Below are 25,139 nucleotides of genomic sequence, written 5' to 3'. Positions count from 1 at the left end.
TCACCCAGACTGCAGCGAGAGCAGCGAAGCCACGAACGCCACGGGCATGAGGAAAGAACACAGGCAGCTTAGCCGCAAGAACATGGCTGACACCCGGGATACCATCACCCGCGAACCGGGAAGAACAGAACCGGATCAACGCAAAACGCGCTCCGGACACAGACGCCGTGGCACGCAAACAACAGCAGAGGGCTGCCACTGAACACAAAACATGACACACCCCAGGCCCAACCAACGAAGTACCAACAAACCATGGACCCCTCCAGAACGTAGCAGCCCCACCCCACGCCAGAAAAGATGGAGACTGCTGCCAACGAACAACCAAAACGCTAAAACCAAAGGAGCAAGAAAACTCAGCGACCCGACCCCCAGAGGCAAATGCCAAAAGGAAAAAGAGCCGAAGAAAAAACAAACCGGAACCGAAGGGGCACTACCAACCGAGAAGACAGAGCACGCTGACCAGAGACCAGGATGGTGCAAGCGGCGCACGAACAGGCCGGAGGTGAAACGACGCACAAGACAGCTTACTAACGGTGCAGAAGCAACACCAAGACCGAAAGCAAGCTGAAGCGGCTCCGCCAGCGCCGCACGAAAAGAGGCGACAGTATGTGGCAAGACGACGGCCCCCAACCCCCACCAGAAAACCAAGCTGAGAGTAAACCAAGCTAACAAGAGTAACCACCTAAGAAGGGACAGGAAAAGGAAGGACAGCCAAAATACCCCATACTGCCGCCAAGAGAAGTATGCAGGTGGGACACCTACCACGAAGCCACCCGACCACCAACTGGGGGCGAGACTGCGAGGCAGAACGTAAGCAGCCCCGACAACGCCCCCTCTGAGCCCAGGAAAAAGCGGAGCCGCGGGAAGATCTCGGGCGCGACCACCGAAACACAGGCGGCACAAAGAGATGGAATGTCTGCCGAATAGAAAAACTCCCCAAAGCAAGCAAGCCCGCCAGGAGTTCAGAAATGACGGGACCGACGCGAGACATCGTAAGACCCCGAAAAACCAACCGGCAGGGCAAACTAGGAAACCAAAGAAGGCGGAAGGGTTGCCGCCAGAAACAGTACCCGAACCAAAGGGTACGAGCAACTGCAACAGACCGAGACAAAGAAGCACACCACAGGACACAGGCTGAAAAATGCCCAAGAAGCCAAGGAACACATGCAGAACACCCCTGCGGCAGAGGAGGAAAAAAAGGGAACGCACAAGGAAATGAAGCGGTGGAAACCGACCACGCCCCCCCCCCCCCCAACATAGTAGCAAGTGCAGGCAAAACCGACCAAAGGAGATGCCAGGAAAACGACTGGGGAGAGGCAGGATGAAAGAGCAGAAGCACAAAAACACCAGGAAAACAACCAGGGATGGACAATCAGGCAGGGACAGAAAAACCCCATGCACATGAGAGGGCCAAACCAGGGACCCGAAGACCACGAAAAACAACAAGCAAACCCTAGGCACAAAACAGCAGCAAAGTGCCACACCACAACCGGACACAGGAACAAGGACACGCCACTGCGAAACACGTTACCAATGCACACGTGCAGCAGCAGCAACAGGCACCACCGCAACATGTAAATAGCAACTTGCGTCTGGTAAGGCAGAGAACAGAGCAGGCAGACCCCGGACAGGGCCAACGGAGACATGACAAAACCCAGCAGGCCCAGGAACCTGCACACCAGGCGACCAACGGCGGAGAACCCCGCTCGATACCTGCTGGATAGGGTACTGGGAGCTCATGTACACCCCAAGCCTAGCCCGAGGCTAGGCTAGACCGGCCAGAGGGTGGCCCACCAGGCAGCTGTTTGGAGCAGCCCGCAGGCCCACATACCCCCACAACCAGGATGGGCCAGAACTTCTATTCAAAAACAGGCTAGTGTGCCCTGGAAGTCCACGGACGTACCGTCAATAAGGCGTATGCTCGCAAGTAGGTCGTGTAACAACCGCAGACCTCTGATGGTTATACAGTGTTTCCCTATTGTGCCTATAGCACCACTGCACTCCACTGGTACTATCCCGCAAGTTCTACCAGATAGGCGGGACCCAAGAGTCAGAGATCAAACCCTGCATGCATAGCCAGGAGCCTTACTAGGTGAGTACAGAACCAACACCACAACCCCCACACCTCATAACACGAAAAAAAGGTGGGTCCCCTGAATGACTCTAGCATGGGTTGGACATGCACATGAGTGGGACAGGAAGGGTTGAAAAGGGACAGTCACTGGTGTGCGAACAGTCTCAGTCGTACAAAAATATACCTAAATAAAGATAGGTATATAAACAACACCGCATCCAGCGCCCGGCCAAAAGACGCCAGACCGCAGAAACTCACCTGGCGAACGGTGGCACGAACGTGACACGACTCAACCGTGCCCAGAAGAACCTGGGAGCACCACCAGGTGAAGACGCCAGAGCCGGATCCGGCCGGACCCGCAGGAGAGCAGGGTAGAGGCGAAGGAGGCGGCCCACACCCATGACACAGGAAAAACCTAGGCGTCCTCCCCACAACCAGAAACCAGGACACCCCCGGAGCGAAGGGGCACATACCGCAGCCAGGGAGAAGAGAGAGAGGCGAAGCACTTGAGCAAAAAGGGCGCAAAACACCAGCACTGAAACACCACCCAGACAAAACAAACTCCATGGCGCATGACACGCTGGCCGAACCACACAACCCTCTCAGCGGGAAGGCGCCAACCAGGACTACTGCACTAGAAAAGTAGCCATAAGAGGAAGCAGGAACAATAAAATCGGCCAACGAAGCGAAGACAGAGCACAAAAAGGTACCCAACCGGGCCACAAGCAGCCCAACAGGGCTACAAGTAGCCCAACCAGCCCACAAGTAGCCCAACTGGGCCACAAGTAGCCCAAACCGGGCCACTGGCCACAAGCAGCCCAACTGGGCTACAAATAGCCCAAAACGGCGACAAGGACGAGGAGCCAACAGACGTTCCAATAATGAGGGAAGTAGCGAAAACCTTCCCGAACCCTCGACAACACAGACGCCAACACTAGTCCCGAAGGCACACAAAGGCGCAGGCGCACCCGAGACCAGAAGTCATGTAGAACCCCAAGAACGGGGAAACATGATGAAAACACCGTCCCAAAAAAGGGTGGGAGGAAACATCCACCCACAGGACGAAACCAACCGACTCAAAGGCCAAGGAACCGAGCCCGGGGAGGGGGCCGACGCCCAACAGCACATACGGTGAGTGGGGAGGAAAGACCCCACTCCGCATAACCACAAGTCCCGCCTAGAGGGGGATAAAAAAAAACCCACTGGGGTCCTAGGGGCCAAGGCCCCCCCCAAGTCAGCCCCTCCCCAGCCCCGGGAACCTACACGACAGGCCCCGGGCCGAGCCATCATCCCCAAAGCCCCGGCCGTACCTGAAAACCGGAGCAGCTGCAAAAACACTAAGGAAGGGAGCCCACTGGCAGACTCTTACAACATGGCTGGAGGAACAGGCTAAAATGCCCCCGTCACTACCCCGGAAGGGGAATTCCCCGAGACTGCCCGAGTCTCAACACCATCAAAAACCCCGCCCCAAACCTACAGATGGTAAGAAACCGGATGCAGGCAGGAAGGGGGATCCAGGGGAAAGACAAGGGGGCGTGTAAGGAACCGAAGCAACCAACACCCCCAAGTCCCAACACGAACCAAAATGGGGAAGCCCTGGGGCTCCCGGGGAGTAAACCACGAGAGCGTTGCCACCTCCAAGGCTCAAATTGCAACGCCCCTGCTGCCTGCACCCGCTTAGTCAGCACAACTGGGTAACCAAGCCACAACGAGCAACCAAACTCGTAGGACTCCGGGTCGAAGGTGTCACCGGCCCCACAGGCAGCAGACGGAGGCAAACAGTCACCCAGAGACAAAGGGTGAGAGCAACCCTCAAACTCGCTGGAAGCGAGGGGGGACTCTGGGGTCACATCCATCGGACCCACGCGCCCCCAGGGGTTTCCCAGGGTCCCGAGCGTTTACTATAAGAGGACGCGCGCTCAGGTAATCTCAGGCAGGGTACTGCTAATCGGCACCCAAAGCTACCAAACAACTTTCTAAGAGCTGAACCCCCGGGATGTGTACACTCACGGGCGACCAGGGGTAGCAGGGGGTACCACCAGAAAATACTCAGAACACAAGGGAAAACAAGGGGCAAGAACGAAGGCAGACCCCTCCCACCAGGTAGATAAACAAAAAGAAAAAGAAAACCCCGCAAGAGGACAGCGTACCCAAGCGGAACAGAGCCGGCCACCATGATTGGTAAAGTCAAGCTGCACAGTACCCTGCGCCCCACCAGTGCAAAACTGTTCCTTACTCTAAGGTGAACAAGGGAGACAGAACACCCGAGCACACAAGGAGCGGCCGAAAACCAAGCAGTAAACGGCCTAGCAGGGGCAGGACCCAAGAAACTTGTGGAAGGTGGCCCCAAGCCCCTAGGGCAGTACTTACAGGGCACCTAGGGAAGGGAACCCTAGGCGCATGCAGCCCGAGTACTGGAGAATCACTCCCGGCTCACGCACCACCTAGAAAACAGACACCACACTGTTGTGTACAGTGTACAGTGCTGAAACAACCACTGGAGCTGGAGCACATAACCGGTGCCTATAGCATCAGCCGAAGAACTGATGGGTGGATAGCCGGCGTGGGAGGTCTGGGACTCCCCCTTCCCCCTCCCGGGGAGGGGGGAGCTGCGCAGACAGCGGCGCAGTGACGTGTGACGTCATACTAGTTTGCTTGTTTTCTGTTGAGAAGTTCTATCCACTAGTTCAGCTTTAGGTAGCAATTTTCACCAGAATAGGGGTTTGTTTTGGAATGCTTACCTTTCTGGATGCTTGACCCAGTCGATGGCAGACATAGAATGCTTCCAACCACACAGGGGTTTCTATAGACCATTGCTCCCCTTGCCTCTCTGAGGGGGCCAGGTTCTGGCCGTGGTCCCCGGTAGGCCCTAGAACTCTATACACATGACTGATGCCAAAGTCTGACATTAGCATATCAGCCTCGTAAAGCTCCGGGGAGCCGACGGGGCTCCCCCCAGAATTTTTTTTCTAATACCAGTACTGTTAAACTGTGTTCCCTGATCATGGGAAAAAAATAGTGTGCAACTTACTTTGGCAATGATGTAGGCCAGAATCTTCCAATTCACAAGCATTCATGCAGCATTCGTCCTGTGGCAGTAGCCCAAGGTCCTGTTGTGGGGCAGAAGTAGCTGTAAAGATATTTTTAGATATTAACTCTTGGGCAGTGATGCTAATAATAGCTGATAACACTACAGTGTGCAAGAAAAAAAATAAAAATTTTGTTGTCTTCTATGATTGTTAAAATGTGCTCCCTGTTTACATGAAAAGAATCATAGGTGACATATTTTGGCCGTAATAAGGCAAGAAAGTTGGCAAGATTCAGGCACTGACAGAGTACTGTACACACGTCCAGGGCTGGTCTCCTCCACTCGAGCTATCATGCAGGAGTTGCCACAAAGATATTATTACCTAATTATTTAAATGTGGCTGATTTTCTCTGTTTTTTTGTGGTAATATTATTCAATAGTGTGTAATGTGGTATATTTTATAATAAAATGTGTGAACATCACTATACAGTGGTACCTCGGAATGCGATTGTCCCTGTATGCGAGGTTTTCGGAAGGCGAGGTGTATTTACTCCAAAAATTTGTCTCGGAAGGCGATGGTTACTTCGGGAGGCGAGTTTGTTGATACACGTACAGCCGACCTAACGCGTTCGTCGCCCCTCCGCCCCTCAGTTTATTATTGTCTCGCGCTCAGTGACTACCCCCACATCAATTCTTCTCGCGGATTTTCAGTGTTTTGTTGGATTTTTGGTGATTTGTCTATACAATTTGTTATTATATATCTCACCATGGGTCCCAAGAAAGCCAGTGGTAAGGATAAAGGCCAGAAAGCTCATGTGAGGATGACAATAGAGGAGAAACAAGAGATCATTCGGAAGCATGAGAACGGTACATGTGTTGTTGAACTTTGTAGGCAGTACAACAAAGCCACATCAACAATATGCACTATACTTAAGAAGAAAAATAAGATTATGGGTGCTAAAGTGGCAAAAGGAGTAAGAACATTAACGGCACAAAGACCACAAATACTTGAAGAAGTGGAAAAGTTGTTATTAATTTGGATACACGACAAGGAGTTGAGGGGTGATAGTGTTTCGGAGGCCATTATTTGTGAGAAAGCCAGGGTGTTGCACGAAGACCTTCTAAAGAATACCCCTGCAACGAGTGATGCAGATAAGAAAGAGTTTAAGGCAAGCAGGGGCTGGTTTGAAAAATTTAGAAAGAGAAGTGGTATCCATAGTGTTACAAGGCATGGGGTTATGTGATGTGATTATGGAAGGGGACTCCCCTTCCAAACAGTAACTCCTCTCCTCCTCCCCCCTCCTCACCATCTTCCATACGCCAACAGCACTCGACAGCAAGGTAAGTAATAACTGGAACACAGTTTTGTAGGTTTATTTAGATGAATTAGGTAAATTAGGTATAAAAATTTAGTTTGATGTGGGGTTTTTGGGGTAGTCAGGAACGGATTAATTCATTTCCCTTTATTTCTTATGGGGAAATTAACTTCGGAATGCGAGTTTTCGGAAGGCGAGGCGTCTCCAGGAACGGATTAAACTCTTATTCTGAGGTATGCCTGTATATACACATGCTATATAAAATTATCTACATGTTTTGTTCGCCATAACTTCACAACTAGGCTGGCGTGGTGTCCAAACAGCATAGTGGCCACCATACACTGCATGTCACACAGCATCTAGCAGACGCCCGCACCTCGCTCACCAAAACGGCTCCTCCCAGCATACTATTTGTGCTGTTCTTACACTATATGCATAAGTTATATACAGTATAAGTATCTACATTTGTGTTCACCATAATGAATTATTAAGTTGGGATGGTGAGTCCAAACAATAACAGTGGCCACCACACACTAGCCAGCTGGCGCCACCTCCCTCCCTCCCTCCCTCCCCAACACCTCACTCGCCAACATTCCTCCTCCCCCCTTACTGTTTGTGATTTGTCTTTGTGCTTATACTATATACACATGTTATATATTAGTATCTACATGTTTTGTTCATCATAACTGTACAACTAAGCTGGTATGATGTCTAAACAGCATAGTGGCCACCATACACTGCATGACAAGTCACAATACCAGCCAGCAGATATCACCACCACCCTCACCAAAATGGCTCCTCCCAACAATCTTTTTGCTGTTATTACATTATATACACACACACGTTATATATCAGAATCTACATTTGTGGTCACCATAACGAACCACTAAGCTGGTATAATGAGTCCAGATAATAATAATGGCCACCACACTAGTCAGCAGATGAAGACACCTCCCTTCCCTCACCAAGATTCCTCCTCCCACCATACTACACACATCATTAATTCTCACCACAATGCTGCTGTTATTAGAATCCTGGTCACTGAATCCTTCAAATTATTAATTTTCCACAAGTTTATTCTGAAAAGGGACATGAGAAGTTGTTTCAAGATTCTTAGAAGGACCAAACAATAGCAGTGTGATGTGGATAGTGCTGTGAACATCTTGAATAGCATTGTGTTCACTGATATCTGAACATTGTACACAATCACACACACAATCTTCATCAGTCAGACTCTTCTGTAATGCTATCATTGCTAAATAATAACAGTTACATATATATTTTGACTTTTTAGGCAATGCTGTGGTCTTAGTCTGAATAACAGTGCTGTTAGCTCAAGCTGTGTGCCAGCCTTGGTGGCTCACTCAGTACTAAGGCTCTCATACCCAGGAATGTCACCCACAATTCTATATTACATATTTAATTCTTTACATTTACAACTTATTTACACACTTTATACTATCACAGACTATATACATCACTATCAACACTTAGAAATGTGCGAGTGTGTGATAATCACTGAAGCCGTCAACGGGGCACAAGGCAACTTTGCACTCAACGCAACAAGTGCAGATGGATCTTTGCTTCTGTTCCCTACATTGCGTGTTCTTGCATACAATGCAGCCACATTTGACTTTTTCTTGTGTGTCTGTGCTTGGCATATAACCAAGCTTGTGTACACAAAAAGTATTCTTTACCCGAGTCTGTCAGGAACTGTGTGAGGCATTGTTGCTGGCATCCCATGCATCACAAAACTCCCCTTCACCCCATATTGTGCGAGTAGTTGTGATGCTAGAGCAGCACTGAATGTACGGATCGGTGGTCTCTCGCCAGATTTCACAAGATACGTGTTGAAACAGTTCAGCACTGCAATGTCAACAAGGTAGAAAAACAATCTCTTCATCCACTTCACAGATTTTTAAATGCACTCGACGGCACCAACAATCATTTCACATTTATCTACTAACTGCGTATTTACATTGCAATCAATGACAATATCAGGTTTATATATTGGCAACCTTGTTGCAAAGTTCACTTTGCCACTGTCCAAGGTAAGGTAATTATCAAAAGAAGGCACCAAACCAGGAAGGCTATGTAGCACCATCAAAGTGCGAAATAATCAGATAGCACTAAATATCACCAAGAATGCCAATACGAAAACAAACGCATAAGGCGAACGATATCAAAAGTATCCGATTCACCAAGAATTCTATTGAGGGACAAGTGACCGTGAGGGACGGTTGGAAAGCAAGACACACGCTCACCCTGGAAGTCAGGACATTCAACAAGGATATGCACAACTGTAAGGGGACACAACGCAATTTGGACAATAAGGAGCAAGGCGGCGCTCCATTAAGTGACGGTGAGTTAAGCGAGTATGGCCAATCCACAACCTTGCTAATGCAGTTTCCCACCGCCGGTTATGGTGGTAAGAGGAAGGCCACGGGGGGACACAACGATTGAGAGTACGCAGCTTGTTACCAACTACAGAGGACCAACAACCCTGCCAACGGGCGAGGATGGAGGAATGAATAACAGGATAGAAGTAGGAATAAGGAATACCTTTACGGGAGTTGGGACAAGAACGGATAGCTTCCCAAGCTGCAGCATCCACACGCTCATTTAAAGAAACACCCATATGGCTGGGAACCCAGCAAAACTCTACCGATTTAAATTTACTAGAAATAAGAAACAGCCAATGTTGAATTTCGATGACCACCGGATGGACAGGATTAAAGGACTCCAGAGCCATGAGGGCACTATGATAGTCAACTACAACCACAAAGGAGGAATGACAATGAGAAAGCAAGAGATGGAGAGCAGAGAGAATAGCATAAAGTTCTGCTGTGAAGACGCTAGCCTCCGAAGGGAGGCGACACATATAAGTGCTGGTCAGGAAAAACAACAGAGTAGCCTACACCGTCCGCAGATTTAGACCCATCGGTGAAGATAGAAATAGAGTGGGAGTGCGAAGAAGAGTGCTCAAGAAAAAGGCGTTTCAGAACCGTAAGAGGGGAAAAGGTTTGGTGATGCGGGTCAAGGACGTACAAAACTTTGGAAGAGGGACTCTCCACGGAGGCAGGGAAGGAACAATACGAGGAGAAACATTAGAAATACGAACAAAAAGAGAATCCTGTAAGCGAGATAACTGGACAGAAAGAAGGAGGCGATGAAGAGGAACAGGAACTACAGGAGGGGTAAAAGTTAAAGCACGACAGAGGCGTGAAGAAGGATGTTGTAAGGACCGCGCACGATAGCGAAGACAGTAGCGATCGCGGCGGTCCTGGAGAGAGAGGAAGCCAGTGTCAACATACAAACTGAGGGCAAGAGTCGAACGAAAGGCACCAGAGCTGAGACGCAACCCAGTATGGTGCAAAGCATCAAGACGGCGCAGAGTATGCAGGGCAACCATAATCGAGTTTAGACAGGACGAGAGAGAAGTGCAAATACAGGAGCGTGCGCCTATCCACCTCCCAAGAAGTATGGGACAAAACCTTAAGTAGGTTAACACTTTCGCGCTTTAGATTAGAGATAACTCGTCGCCGTTTTTTCTTACGATTCCGCATAACAGCCTACTTTTCTCGTCCATCGAAAAAATATTTCTATAAATTCCATTTTTTAACCGAAATGGATGGGGATACTCTCAGATTATATACGTTTTGTAGAGAATTTATTTGCGAATTTTTTGGTACCAGAATGAATATTATATCACATAAACTTCTATGAGTAAAAAAAAAAAATACACAAAGTATGTTTGGGGGTGTGGCGATCGTGTTCCCTTTAGCCGTTGATATATCCAACACGTGGGAAATATTTGTATGTGTTATGTATATGTCTGTGTAGGGAATTTTACTGCGATCACTGTCATACAAATTATAAAATGTTTCAACAAGTATAAACATGACAAACATCAAACGAACAAAAACAATGCGTTCGTTTCTGCCGCGAACGCGTACTGATCGACGTGGTTCTATATTTGGCACTTCTCTTACACATGCTTTGTACAAATGTTATACATTTCATCTTATAGAAAATTTTATTGCGAACACATTGGTATAAAAAAGAAATACGTACATAGAAAAGTAGGGTCAGGAAACGTATAAACTTTCCAAGCATGATTTCCCCCCTGTGTTTTCGCCAGTGCGCTCGCGGCTAACTACTCTCCACTTCACACACTCTTGCGGGTGGGCAATTACCTATATTAAACATTCATATGCATATGTCCGTGTAGAGAATTTTATTGCGATTCCAATGATACCAAAATTAGCGATGTAGGACAACTGTAGGCTTCGCAACCATTAAGAGAGTGGAAACATTTTGTTGCTGTTTGGCGCTCTCGGCGAGTGATTTGCATAGTTTTTTTATTTGGTGTTGATACTCCTTATGCTTGGGCCGCATTTTATAGGTATGCTCTTATAGACAATTTCATTGCGAACACAGTGATACCAAATTTAAATACGTGCGCCTTCAATTATTGTCAGGAAAGTCAAAAGAGTGTACACTTTTTCGGTCTTACCGCATAGGCGCGCGAAGTGCCGAAAGCATCTGGGGTATTTTTTTTTTTTGAGCGCCGAGAGCGCGAAAGTGTTAAGGGGCCTTACAGCATTCAACTCGGAGGTAAGAGATATGGGCTGACCAAGACAAACGAGTGTCAAACATTAACCCCAAAAGCCTAGCGGAATCCCTGTACATAAGGGGATGACCATAAAGTGACAAAGAGGGACGAAGAACGATATGCTTCCAAGTAAAAGTCATAGCACAAGTCTTAGACGCAGAGAACTTGAAGCCATAATCAGTGGCCCAAGACGACACGGCATCAATCGCAAGTTGAAGCCGCCGTTGAAGGAGAGGCGAATCATCACCCTGACAGCAAAGGGTAAGATCAACATAGAGAGCGGAGAAGTCGCCAGAAGGAAGAGAAGAAAGAAGACCGTTGAGGGCAACTAGAAAAAGAGTAGTGCTAGAACACTACTCTGGGGTACACCCTCATACTACCGAAAAGGGGCAGAGAGAGTGGTACCAAGCTGCACATGAAAGGAACGACGAGAGAGGAAACTCTAGAGGAAGAGAGGGAGATTCCCATGAAGGCCAAAAGAATGAAGTTGAGACAGAGTATGATACCGCCAGGTAGTGTCGTAAGCCTTTTCAGGTCAAAAAGGACGGCAACAACAGAGGTCTTCGCAGCAAAAGCAGTACGAATATAGACCTCCAAGTTCACCAGAACATCTGTTGTGCTGCGGCACTTGCGAAAACCAAATTGAGAAGGGGAGAGGTGGTGACAGTGTTCCAAGAACCACATCAAACGAACGTTAACCATACGTTCAAAGAGCTTGCAGACACAACTCGTGAGGGCAATAGGGCAGAAGTCCTTGGGGGATAATCCGAGAGACCCTGGACCCTGGAATTACTGTTCTAAGTAATACAAGTCCTACAGAAGGAATAGAAAAACTGACTTCGGAAGCGTATCAAGTCTGTCTGAAACATGTTCCTTTGAGGAAAGCCAGAAAGAGATCTAACGTAGAAAGAGAACGCAGACGACACTATAAGCGCAGGAAAAAATAACAGAACTGCTTATGCAGACAAGAATTACCCATCAAAGAAGGAATAATTTAAATAGGGAGATTGAAGAAATCGAGTGGAAATTGAAACACTCATATGAAACTGAAGAAAGGCACTTAGAAGAGAAAGCAATTCAGGAAATAAAGAAAAATCCAAAATATTTCTTCTCATATGCAAAATCAAAAGCAAAAACCACTGCCAGTATTGGACCTATTCGTACAAGTGAAGGTTCATACACGGAGGATGACAAAGAAATTAGTGAAATCCTAAAAAAGCAGTATGAGGACATGTTTAGCACTCCAATAAACATGAAAGTGGAAGATCCAGACAATTTCTTTATGCGGGATATTCAAACCCCTGTAAATATAACTGATATCAACACGAGCGCACTAAATTTTGAAAGAGAAATTGAAAACATGCCCATGCCCCAGGTCCAGACTCATGGAATTCAATATTTATAAAGAAATGCAAAGTGCCGGTAGCACAGGCACTCAGTATAGTGTGGAGGAAGAGCTTGGACACGGGGGAGATACCAGATGCACTTAAAGTAGCAGACATAGCCCCTCTACACAAGGGAGGGAGCAAAGCATTGGCAAAGAATTATAGACCAGTTGCACTAACATCGCACATCATAAAAGTATTTGAGAGAGTGATTAGGAGTCAGGTCACCAATTACATGGAGACCAATGACCTTCACAACCCAGGCCAACATGGATTTCGAGCGGGAAGATCGTGCCTCTCACAGCTACTTGAGCACTACGACAAAGTCACTGAGGCATTAGAAGAAAAACAGAATGCTGACGTGATATACACAGGATTCGCAAAGGCTTTCGATAAATGTGACCATGGCGTGATAGCACACAAAATGAAGTCAATGGGAATAACCGGTAAAGTAGGACGCTGGATACTCAGTTTTCTGTCAAACAGGACTCAGCGAGTAACGGTCAACCATATAAAATCTAGTCCAAGTGCAGTTAAAAGCTCTGTACCTCAGGGTACAGTCCTTGCACCGCTGCTTTTCCTTATTCTCATATCAGATATAGACAAAAATACAAGTCACAGCTTCGTATCATCCTTTGCAGATGACACAAAAATCAGTATGAAAATTACCTCGGCTGAAGACATTGAAAAACTTCAAGCTGATATTAATAAAGTTTTCGACTGGGCATCAGAAAATAACATGATGTTTAACAGTGATAAATTCCAGGTACTCGGGTACGGTAAAAATGAGGACCTTAAACATAATACAGAGTACAAAACACAATCAAATGTACCCATAGTAGGAAAACAGCATGTAAAGGATTTGGGAATAATAATGTCTGACGACCTAACGTTTAAGGAGCATAACCAAGCGAACATTGCGACAGCCAGAAAAATGATAGGATGGATTACGAGAACTTTCAAATCCAGGGATCCCATCACAATGGTTGTATTCTTCAAGTCACTTGTGTTGTCCCGTCTTGAGTACTGCTCAGTACTCACTTCCCCCTTCAGAGCAGGGGAGATTGCTGAAATAGAGGGAATACAGAGAACATATACGGCACGTATGGACACAATAAAGCACCTAAATTATTGGGATCGTCTCAAAGCCCTCCAAATGTACTCACTAGAAAGAAGACGAGAGAGATATCAAATAATATACACCTGGAAGATACTGGAGGGCCAAGTACCAAATCTACACAGTAAAATAACAACGTACTGGAGTGAACGATATGGAAGAAAATGCAGAATAGAACCAGTGAAGAGCAGAGGTGCCATAGGCACAATCAGAGAACACTGTATAAACATCAGAGGTCCGCGGTTGTTCAACGTCCTCCCAGCAAGCATAAGAAATATTGTCGGAACAACCGTGGACATCTTCAAGAGAAAACTAGATTTATTCCTCCAAGGAGTGCCGGACCAACCGGGCTGTGGTGGGTATGTGGTCCTGCGGGCCGCTCCAAGCAACAGCCTGGTGGACCAAACTCTCACATGTCAAGCCTGGCCTCAGGCCGGGCTTGGGGAGTAGAAGAACTCCCAGAACCCCATCAACCAGGTATCAACCAGGTTTCCGAACAGGGAGGACAACAGCATTGAGCCAGTCCTCAGGGACTGACGATGACTCCCAGACCCGATTGTACAGACTCAGTAAATACTGAGATGTGCACTGAGGGAGATGGCGAAGTATTTCATAATGAATGCCATCGAAGCCCGCTGCCGTAGAACTGCAGAGGGCTAGGGCAGATTGAAGCTCAGAGAGAGAGAGAAGGGATCATTATAGAGAAGGTGAAGTCGAGTACAGAAATTTAAAGGGCGAGATTCAAGAATAGGCTTATGAAGGAAGGAAGGATTGGGGATGATGAAAACCAGAACTAACAGATGAAAAGTGGGAACCCAGTTCGGTTGCGACCTGCAACGGGTCCGCCACAAGAGCACCACGGAGGCGAAGGACCGACGAGACATTGGGAACGAACTTACTCGCAATCTTGCGGATACGCTTCCAGACCAATGGTGGAGGAGTTTCGGACGTAACGGTGGAGACAAGTCATCCAGCAAGCACGTTTAGCCGCACGGACGGTCCTACGAGCCACCGCACTCGTCTTCCGAAACAGAAGAAAAGACTCAACTGTCGCTGGTGGCGATGTCTCTTCCAGGCTGCACGCTTACAGCGGACAGCCCGAGCACAGTCCACATTCCACCAGGGAACGCACTTCCTTGTTCCCCGAGAGGAAGAACAAGGAATAGAGCTGAGGGCAGCGTCAAAGACAATGTCATGAAAAAGAAGGAGGGCGCGAGGGAGAGGCAGAACGAAGAGGTCGGAAATAGTAGCACGGAGAGCAAAGAGGCGCCAGTCAGCCTCGGCAAACCGCCACCTAGGTTAGGAGAGAGGAGGGTGAAAAGAGAAAAAAGTAACAAGGATACGAAAATGGTCACTGCCATGGAGGTCATCAAGGACCCACCACCTACATAGAGCACATAGAGGTGTCTAGAGACGAAGTGGAAAAAATGCTCAAGGAGCTCGGTAAGAACAAAGCAGCTGGCCCAGATGGCGTTTCACCATGGGTTTCGAGAGAATGTGCATCTGAGCTCAGCATTCCACTTCACCTGATCTTTCAGGCATCCCTGTGTACAGGAATCGTAGCAGACGTGTGGAAACAGGCTAACATAGTTCCAATCTACAAAAGTGGAAGCAGGGAAGACCCCCTCAATTATAGACCTGTATCATTGACAAGTGTAATAGTGAAAGTATTGGAAAAACTAATAAAAACTAAATGGGTAGAACACCTAGAGAGAAATGATATAATATCAGACAGACAGTATGGTTTTCGATCTGGAAGATCCTATGTATCGAATTTACTCAGTTTCTATGATCGAGCCACAGAGATATTACAGGAAAGAGATGGTTGGGTTGACTGCATCTATCTGGACCTAAAAAAGACTTTCGACAGAGTTCCACATAAGAGGTTGTTCTGGAAACTGGAAAATATTGGAGGGGTGACAGGTAAGCTTCTATCATGGATGAAAAATTTTCTGACTGATAGAAAAATGAGGGCAGTAATCAGAGGCAATGTATCGGAATGGAGAAATGTCACAAGTGGAGTACCACAGGGTTCAGTTCTTGCACCAGTGATGTTAATTGTGTACATAAATGATCTACCAGTTGGTATACAGAATTATATGAGCATGTTTGCTGATGATGCTAAGATAATAGGAAGGATAAGAAATTTAGATGATTGTCATGCCCTTCAAGAAGACCTGGACAAAATAAGTAGATGGAGCACCACTTGGCAAATGGAATTTAATGTTAATAAATGTCATGTTATGGAATGTGGAATAGGAGAACATAGACCCCACACAACCTATATATTATGAGAGAAATCTTTAAAGAATTCTGATAAAGAAAGAGATCTAGGGGTGGTTCTAGATAGAAAACTATCACCTGAGGACCACATAAAGAATATTGTGCAAGGAGCCTATGCTATGCTTTCTAACTTCAGAATTGCATTTAAATACATGGATGGCGATATACTAAAGAAATTGTTCATGACTTTTGTTAGGCCAAAGCTAGAATATGCAGCTGTTATGTGGTGCCCATATCTTAAGAAGCACATCAACAAACTGGAAAAGGTGCAAAGACATGCTACTAAGTGGCTCCCAGAACTGAAGGGTAAGAGCTACGAGGAGAGGTTAGAAGCATTAAACATGCCAAAACTAGAAGACAGAAGAAAAAGAGGTGATATGATCACTACATACAAAATAGTAACAGGAATTGATAAAATCGACACGTTAGATTTCCTGAGACCTGGCACTTCAAGAACAAGAGGTCATAGATTTAAACTAGCTAAACACAGATGCCGAAGAAATATAAGAAAATTCACCTTCGCAAATAGAGTGGTAGACGGTTGGAACAAGTTAAGTGAGAAGGTGGTGGAGGCCAAGACCGTCAGTAGTTTCAAAGCGTTATATGACAAAGAGTGCTGGGAAGACGGGACACCACGAGCGTAGCTCTCATCCTGTAACTACACTTAGGTAATTACACACTTAGGTAATTACCTGAAATCTAAGGAAAGGGATGACGAGCACAGAGAAAGTTCGAGACAGGAAAGGGTGTGAGTCCGAGAGTCCAAATGAGTGGGCTCACCAGAATTCAGAAGGGACTGAGAAGAAGTGAGGATGAAAGGTTCAAGGAGGCGACCCCGGGTGCTTGTCAACACATTACCCCAAAGAGCGTGACGACAATTGAAATCCCCCAGCAGGAGCACAGGCTCTGGCATGGAGTCTAGGAGGTGTTTAAGATCGGGAAGAAAAAGTGGGATAGTGCGGTTGAGATAAATGGAACAAACCGTGTACCATTTACGCACAAAGACACGGGCAGCAGAACAGTGGAGAGGCGAGGAAAAAAGTAAGGGAATGAAGGGATTATTGGAGCGAATCAAGAGAGCAGAAGAGTTATGGGCCCCAGCAACAGCTGCAGGGGGGGGGGGGAGGGAGAGAGAGAGAAAAGAATAGCCACGGAAGTGACCAGGACAAGCACCAAGCATCGGCTCCTGGAGACAGACACAAAGGGGTGAAAACTGTGAAATTAGAAGTTGGAGATCAAGGAAATTGGCGAAATATTCCCGGATGTTCCATTGAAGAATAGACATCGGCAAAAAGAGAGAGGATAGCAATAGAGAGCAAAGAAGAAACAAAGGTGAAAAAGGAACACAGCACGTTAAAGAAGCACAGGGTCAGGATTAGGGTCAGCGAAGTCAGGGTTAACCCTTAAACTGCGCATGGCGTATATATACGCCCTGAGTAACATGTCCCATGGGGCGCATGGCGTATATATACGCCATAGGGTCGGCCGAGCGGACAGCACGCTGGACTTGTGATCCTGTGGTCCTGGGTTCGATCCCAGGCGCAGGTGAGAAACAATGGGCAGAGTTTCTTTCACCCTATGCCCCTGTTACCTAGCAGTTAAATAGGTACCTGGGTGTTAGTCAGCTGTCACGGGCTGCTTCCTGTGGGTGGAGGCCTGGTCGAAGACCGGGCTGCGGGGACACTAAAGCCCCGAAATCATCTCAAGATAACCTCAAGATAGGGTGCCAGGCCTGATTCAAATGGCTCGCGGCTACACGGGGTTCACAGTAGCTTCCCCAGGGCTCTTGTAAACAGATGCCATTTAAAAAAAAAATCGTGGGCAATATTCTCAGGTGTGAGAGGCACAGTACTGTTGGAGCAACCAAGGCCGGCGCACGCAGCATGAGCGAACAGCACTGCTGTTCAGCTTGTGACCACAGCATCACCGAAAAATGTCAAAATAAATACATTATTATTATTATTTAGCGATGACAATATTACAGATGACCCATGACTGTGATATAAATAACCAGGGTTGTGATAATACCAGGATTGTTGTAATAATTACCACTGTGGGAGGAGTGATGCTGAGAGATGGAGGGAGACAGCATCGTTTACTGACTGTGTGGCTAGCTGTTATTGTTTGCATTCACCATACCAGGTCAGTGGTTCTCTATGGTGAACACAAATGTAGATACTTATATATAATGTGTGTATTAGTGTAATAACAGCAAAAGGATTATGCTGGGAGGAGCCATATGGGTGACGGAGGTGACGTCGTCTGCACGATTTGTCTAGCTATTTAGAGGGTGGCCACTATGCTCTTTGGGTGCACTACAAGCTTAGGTGTACAGTTACGGTGCATAAAACATGTAGATATTTATATATAATATGTGTATATAGGGTAATAACACTGCAATCAGTATTGTTGGGGTAGAAAGTTTAGTGCGTGTGACCTTGAAAGAGTGAGGGAGCCGCCAGCCGCCATCTGTGTATAGCGACAATTCTTAGTGCCTGAACTAACTACATCAGCTTAGCTGTATAGTTGTGGTGAACAAAATATATACATACTTATACAAATTGTCTGTATATAGTGTAATAACACCACAAATGGTATTATTGGGGAAGAAAGTTTAGTGCGTGTGTTGAGGGAGTGGCAGCGAGTGGCTGGCTGGTGTGTGGCGGTAACTCTTCGTTGCTTTTCGACTCTCAATACCAACTTAGTGGTTCGTTATGGTGACCAAAACATGCAGATACTTATATATAACCTGTGTATAGAGTGTAATAGCAGCAGAACTATATGTTTATTGTTTTAAAAACATAATAATTGAATCACTAATATGCACATCATATTTTTGAGTATAGTGATTATTCACCACTTTTATTATATAAATATATTACAATACACACTATTGAATAATATTACTGCAAAAAAACTAAGAAAAAATCAATCGGAGACATTGAAACAATTAGGTAATAATATCTTTGTGGCAACTCCCATCTGTCAGCGCAGGTGACGCTGACCGGGTCTGACGACCGCTCTGTCAATGCCCACTTTTTGCCAGACTTCCTCAGTCAATTGCGCCCAAAATATGTCACCTACGATTTTTTTTTTATTTTTTCCGTGCTCAGGGAACACAAATTAACATGTTTAGAAGACGAAAAAAAAATTTTGAATTTTTTTTTTCTTGCGCACAGGGGTGTAAATGTCCCCAGGACCCCTGAGCAGTGTAAGGGTTAAGGGACATGGGTAAACTGAGTAAAGAAGGAGGGAAAGAAGCAGGACAGACCAGAGGTGGACGAGCAGGGTCTGGAGGAGGAGAAGGAAGAGGAGGAAGAGGAGGAGGAGGAGGAGGAGGAGGAGGAGGAGGAGGAGGGGCAGAAAGTAGGGAGTGCACCGCAGCAAGGGCAGTAACTGAGACGGAACCGGGGGCTAAAGAAACCTCCACAGTAGGAACAGGGGGCACCACCACCGAAGCGGGAGGAACAATAGAATCTGAAATAGGAGGTGAAGAAGAAAGCAAAGCCTTCTTACCTACCGAGGAGGAGGAAGGAGAGGAGCCAGGTTTCTGCTTCTGACTCAAGAGACAGGTTTCCCAGCAGCAATGTACTGGGCTACAGACTCCAGCGTCTCGATAGGAGAAGAAGAGCGAGAGCGAACAACACGACCACCAGGAGAGCGATGGACGTCGGCCCGCACAATCAGGCGGCGTGGAGAGCCAAGAGACAGAGGAGAATGATGGGAAGGAGGACCAGAGGGAAAGGAGAAAGAAGACACAGGAGACATGACAGACTGGGTAGAAAGAAGGGGAACCTTAGCCAGAGAACCAGGAGGGGGACCCTCCAGGACAGAATGGAGGAAAAAAGGGGTGGTGGTGGTGGGCGTGTCCGGGTCTAAGGCTTGGAAATGGTTGCGAGACTGAGGAAGGTGGGAAGAATGAGGAGAGGAAGAGTGCACCACGCGATCATAGGAGACGCCAGCGAAAGAAGGGAGACGATGAACTTGGGGCCGAGCCTCAGGAAAAGACAAACGATCCCGGTTCTTCAAGTTGAGGACAGCCGCCTCAAGTTTGTAATGTATACACATGCGGGAGAAGGTAGAGTGGGCCTCACCGCAGTTGATGCAGCGGGCCTGGGGAGAAGTGTACTTCAACTTATAGTGACCCTCGCCTCCACACATAGGACAGAGAGACAGGACTAGAGCATATGAGGGCACCATGTCCAAACCCCCAGCACTTATTGCAGAGCCAAGGAGATGGAATATACTCCTGAATGGAGCAACTGGCACCAGCAAGAATGACAGAGGGCGGAAGGGTCCTACCATCAAAGGTAATCTTCACAACCCGAAGAGGCAGACGGCGATGACCATGAGGGGGGAATAGTAAACGTATCCACCTGGAGGACAGAATGACCGTGGCCCTCGAGGATATGATATCCTTGTGGCAGTCTTTTAGATTCCTAACACCGGTCGCAACATGGTGCGGGAGGAGAAAAGTGCCAACATTGGCATTTAACAGAGCGTTCTTGGAGACCCGAACTGGGGTCCCACCAAGGCAGGATATGGCGGCCAAGCGGGTGGCTGCATCCTGAGAAGGAGCAGCAACGACATGGGTACCAAGACGGGTGGGGTTAAAGGTAACAGAGGCATCTAATGAATCTACAAGATGCCTATGAAGGGAAAAATCGTCAGGAGTTGAATCCAAAGGATGGAGGTCAAAGTACTGTACTTAGTCCACGTAGCAAGACTAAACAAAGCATGGTACGAATTAGTATGGGAAGGGGATGGGGAGTTAGTATGGGAATTAGTATGGGGAGCCGGTCGGCCGAGCGGACAGCACGCTGGACTTGTGATCCTGTGGTCCTGGGTTCGATTCCAGGCGCCGGCGAGAAACAATGGGCAGAGTTTCTATCACCCTATGCCCCTGTTACCTAGCAGTAAATAGGTACCTGGGTGTTAGTCAGCTGTCACGGGCTGCTTCCTGGGGATGGAGGCCTGGTCGAGGACCGGGCCGCGGGGACACTAAAGCCCCGAAATCATCTCAAGATAACCTCAAGAAGGGAGCATACGAGAGCGGCCGTGGCGGGGATGGCGATGAGAACCTTTAGAGAGAGACGGGTCAAAAGGCGCAGTAGTCACAATAAGAGATGGAGCCGTGCCAGGGAACGAGGCGGTCACCACAGCAGGCTTGAGGCTCAACCCAACCACAGAGGAGGGAGGGGAGCAGGGAGGAAGAGTCCGGTCTGGGCCTAAACCGGGCCCTGTAGCGGGGGCTACAGATCCCGGTCTTCCAGGACGGTCCGAATCAGGGGCCTGGTCGCCCACCCCATGAGCCTGGGTAAGAGAATTCGTGTCGTCATCCATGTGCAGGAAGGGTGCGTCGTCCACAGCGGTGCTCCTTTTCAACAGGGAAGTCCTACTACATCGTCCATTCTCCCACACTGGTGCTAAGACCCCATTCCCCCTATCGCCACAGCCTGGACACCCAACCATCCACTCAGGGCGGCCTCTCACAGGCGACCCCTCCAGTGGGTGGTCCGATGGCTCACAAGGCCCCTACATGGTGCCCTTCAGCACGTACACCCCCCAAAGAGGGGGCAGGAGAGGGGACAAAGGCAACCCACACCCAGGGAGGTGTACGTGAGCCCCTCACCATGGCAAGGAGGCACCACGGAGGGGTGCCACTGTCCAGCATTTCACCGGTGTGAATAGTTGTCAACATATTCACCTCGCGTCTGTCCCTCCAGCACATGGATAGCATTTTATCACACTTTCGTAGCTGGCATTCACCCACTGCAATACCAATGCCAAACACTGGCATTTCCCTCCCGTGGGCCATGACAGTGCCACATAAGCCGGTGTTTTGCTCAAGGTGGAATCCGGTCAGCAAGGGGCTGGTATAGTAGTTGTCCATGTTCAGGATACGCTCCTTGTTCAGCAATGGTTCCATGAGTGTTTTGACGACACTGCCAGAGAACCCGTGTGGATCCTGACCTGGTATGTCAACGTCCGTACCTGAATACAATATCATGTCCCTGACCATTGTGGGGGTTTTCTATTTTGCTTTCCCGACTGCAATGCGTACGTCGCCAATGTACATGTGGCAGACGCTTCACGAAGCTGCTGGAATCAGCAGAGAAAATACGAGAGCAACCGTACAGGGCCTGGGAGCAAGGTTGAGTTAGAATCCTTGAGGGTCTCGTCTCAGACTAGCCTCACCTGGTCCTGGTCCACATTGATCGTTGGAATCTCCTCAATGCTTGAAACACTTTAAGGGACTCCCAGGGTCCTCATCACATTTATAGATTTGTGAATAATAGGCAACTCGGTGTTGAAGACACCTGGAGCTGAAGGCTTGAGTAAATACTCAATACTGTCTCCACTCGATCATCCGGACTATATGGGAAGGACCCCCAGCCGGATTATCACATTTTTCGGATAATGGTACTTTTTCACCTACGAGTCCAAAAGTGACCAATTCCAACTATTTTTATAACACAACATAATTTGAATTGCCTTGCCACATACAATTATTAAATATTCAACTAGAAACCTCAACTTACCTTGTTGGTGTTCGTCTTCTTGATTGATGCCACACATCTTGAAGTTAAAAATTCTTAACAATTTACGTAACCTATACTAACACAACACTAAAATTAACACTTAAAATTACTGTACAGTTCATTAAGCTAAGTTAGTTTTGACTGCCAGCTGCTGAAGCCTCACTGGTTGAGGGCATTTGGGTTGCCTGTGAGGCCTCGGTTGTTGAAGGCGCTTGCTTGCACCTCACTTGTTGAAGCGCTTGCATGTCCTCACTTGTTGAAGGCGCTTGGCTTGACTGTGTTGCCTCACTTGTTAAAGGCGCTTGCTTGCGCCTCACTTGTTAAAGGCGCTTGCTTGCGCCTCACTTGTTGAAGGCACTTGGCTTCCCTGTGGCGCGTCACTTTTTGAAAGCGCTTGGCTTGCCTGTAATGCCTCACTTGTTGAAGGAGCTTGGCTTGCCTGTGGCGCCTCACTTGTTGAAGGCACTTGGCTGCCTGTGACGCCTCACTGGTTGAACAACACGTAACTTGTCTTTAATTGCTAGGACAATCTTCTTCCTCTTAACACTTCCAGAACGATTGATGCTGCTACCAGACATATTCTTGGCCAAAAATGTTCAAAATTACTATGAAAATTAAGAAAGTTATTTAAAAAAATATTTTACTAATGGCGCAACACTGTGAGGCCGCACTGGTTGAGGGGTATAACAGTGACTTGTCTTTAATTGTTAGGACAACTTTCTTCCTCTTAACACCTCCAGAACGATTGATGCTGCTACCAGACATAGTCTTGGCCAAAAATGTTCAAAGTTACTATGAAAATAAAAAAGTTATTTAAAAAAATATTTCACTAATGGCGCAGCACTGTGTATAACACGAGGGACGGACGCACATGGGTTGACCAGTGTTAGACGGGTCCACTTGGGGTGGGGCAGCTATAGCGCGTTACGTAGGCCGCCAGGAGGAAAAAAATTCACAATATTTTTGAAGGAAACTTCAGCCTGTGCACAATGCTTTTAGGAAACTTATTTATTTGTTATTACATAATTACTAGTACTTATTTCATTTGTTTTTGGCTATGATTAATTGTTCTAAAATTAATGGTAATTCCTGTACCCAGGTGGTCCCTCCTGACGCACCCCTCCCACCCTCCCAACACCACCCACCCATCCAACCCCCCTCCTCCACCATGCGTCTAGAGCCACAGACGGGATTAATACGGTATGGCCGTATTTTCATCCGGCCAAACCAGCTTTTATCCGGTTCCTGTAGCCATTTTGGCCGGATATTGTGATAACTTTATCCGATCACGATTTTGGCCGTATAAGGGCGTTTTCCGGATGTTTGAATCCCGGATAATCGCGGGGTTACAGTAGTTGGCAGTATTCAGAAGTGGTTCAATGGAAACACTGCATAAAGCTTAACAGTAGTTTATTTACTAACTTAACCACTAATACAAAGGGTGCTTGATTTACTTTAGATTGGCATCAGAAAGGCTATGGTTGCATTAGCGAGACTCTTGACGTCTGGCTGATCGATTCGGATCCACTCGTGGAGAAACACCTAACTTAACACAATTGACAGCCAATCATTAACACAGCAAACCTAACTGCTGGTATGCAAAGGGATTACAAGAGTTCCAACCGGATACTCGGGTAATGATGATATGCAATAAACACAATGGCACTGTCAGTGGGACAGGCAATAACATGCACAATATTATTGTCACACAATAACTAAATGTAATTACCTAAGTGTAGTTACAGGATGAGAGCTACGCTCGTGGTGTCCCGTCTTCCCAGCACTCTGTCATATAACGCTTTGAAACTACTGACGGTCTTGGCCTCCACCACCTTCTCACCTAACTTGTTCCAACCGTCTACTACTCTCTTTGTGAAAGTGAATTTTCTTATATTTCTTCGGGATCTGTGTTTAGCTAGTTTATATCTATGACCTCTTGTTCTTAACCCTCAAACTGCGCATATCATATATAAATGATATCAGTGACAAAACCAAAACCGCGCACATCATTTATATATGATTTCGTGTCTAGCGCTATAATTTAAACGCCCCGCCTGGGATAGGGGCAGCTATAGTACAGCCACGACCGATAGTTGCCAGATGCCACCTAGAAAAAATATCCAGGCCAACATTCTTGGGTGTTAGAGCATCAGTATTGAGCAAGCCACCAAGGCTGGCACACGCAGCACGAGCTCACAGCACCGCTGTTCAGCTTGTAACCACAGCATCGTCTACAAATACCATAATATAAATGATACTGCTATTATTTAGCAGTGATAGTATTACTGAAGCCCCCTGACTGTGATAAAACTGACCAGGATTCTGATAATAGCAGGATTGTGGTGATATTTAGCGCTGTGCTCCATGGAGGGAGGAGTAAGGCTGTGGAGGGAGGGTTGTGGCGTCATCTTCTGACTGTGTGTGGCCACCATTTATTGACTGCACTCACCATACCAGCTTAGTGGTTTGCTATGGTGAACACAAATGTAGATACAGTACAACCTCGATTCAACGTACTATATGGGACCACCCCCAGTTCGTTGGAGCGTTGGATTCGTTGCAAGAGGTGACCTTCAAGAGGCGTTTGCGTCAGTGTCTTTTTTTTTTCTTGTACACAATAAAAATGCATTGTATCATATTACTTACTGTACCTATATTTTACTACTCTACTAAAAATACTGTAATTCATGTATTTACCTTATTGTTGGAGTTATGTCCATCTTGAAGTTTTGTGAAGTTGTGAATGCTCTACAGTAAATAGGTACTGCAGTGCATTAAG

At 47.2% G+C, this 25,139-nt stretch overlaps 1 long non-coding RNA gene across 1 annotated transcript in view; it reads right to left on the bottom strand.

Moving 5' to 3' along the window:
* LOC123771428 (uncharacterized) overlaps positions 1-25,139 on the bottom strand; it is a 112,326-nt gene that overhangs the window by 2,624 nt on the left and 84,563 nt on the right. The window contains exon 2 of the long non-coding RNA XR_006774479.2: positions 5,106-5,204. This is a non-coding gene — a long non-coding RNA (uncharacterized lncRNA). The remainder of the gene's footprint in view (positions 1-5,105; positions 5,205-25,139) is intronic.

Source organism: Procambarus clarkii, chromosome 76 (assembly GCF_040958095.1).
Source record: "Procambarus clarkii isolate CNS0578487 chromosome 76, FALCON_Pclarkii_2.0, whole genome shotgun sequence".
In the NCBI taxonomy this organism is placed as follows: domain Eukaryota; kingdom Metazoa; phylum Arthropoda; class Malacostraca; order Decapoda; family Cambaridae; genus Procambarus; species Procambarus clarkii.
The sequence above is the reverse complement of the archived record's forward strand: the minus strand, read 5'-3'. Positions and strand labels throughout refer to the sequence as shown.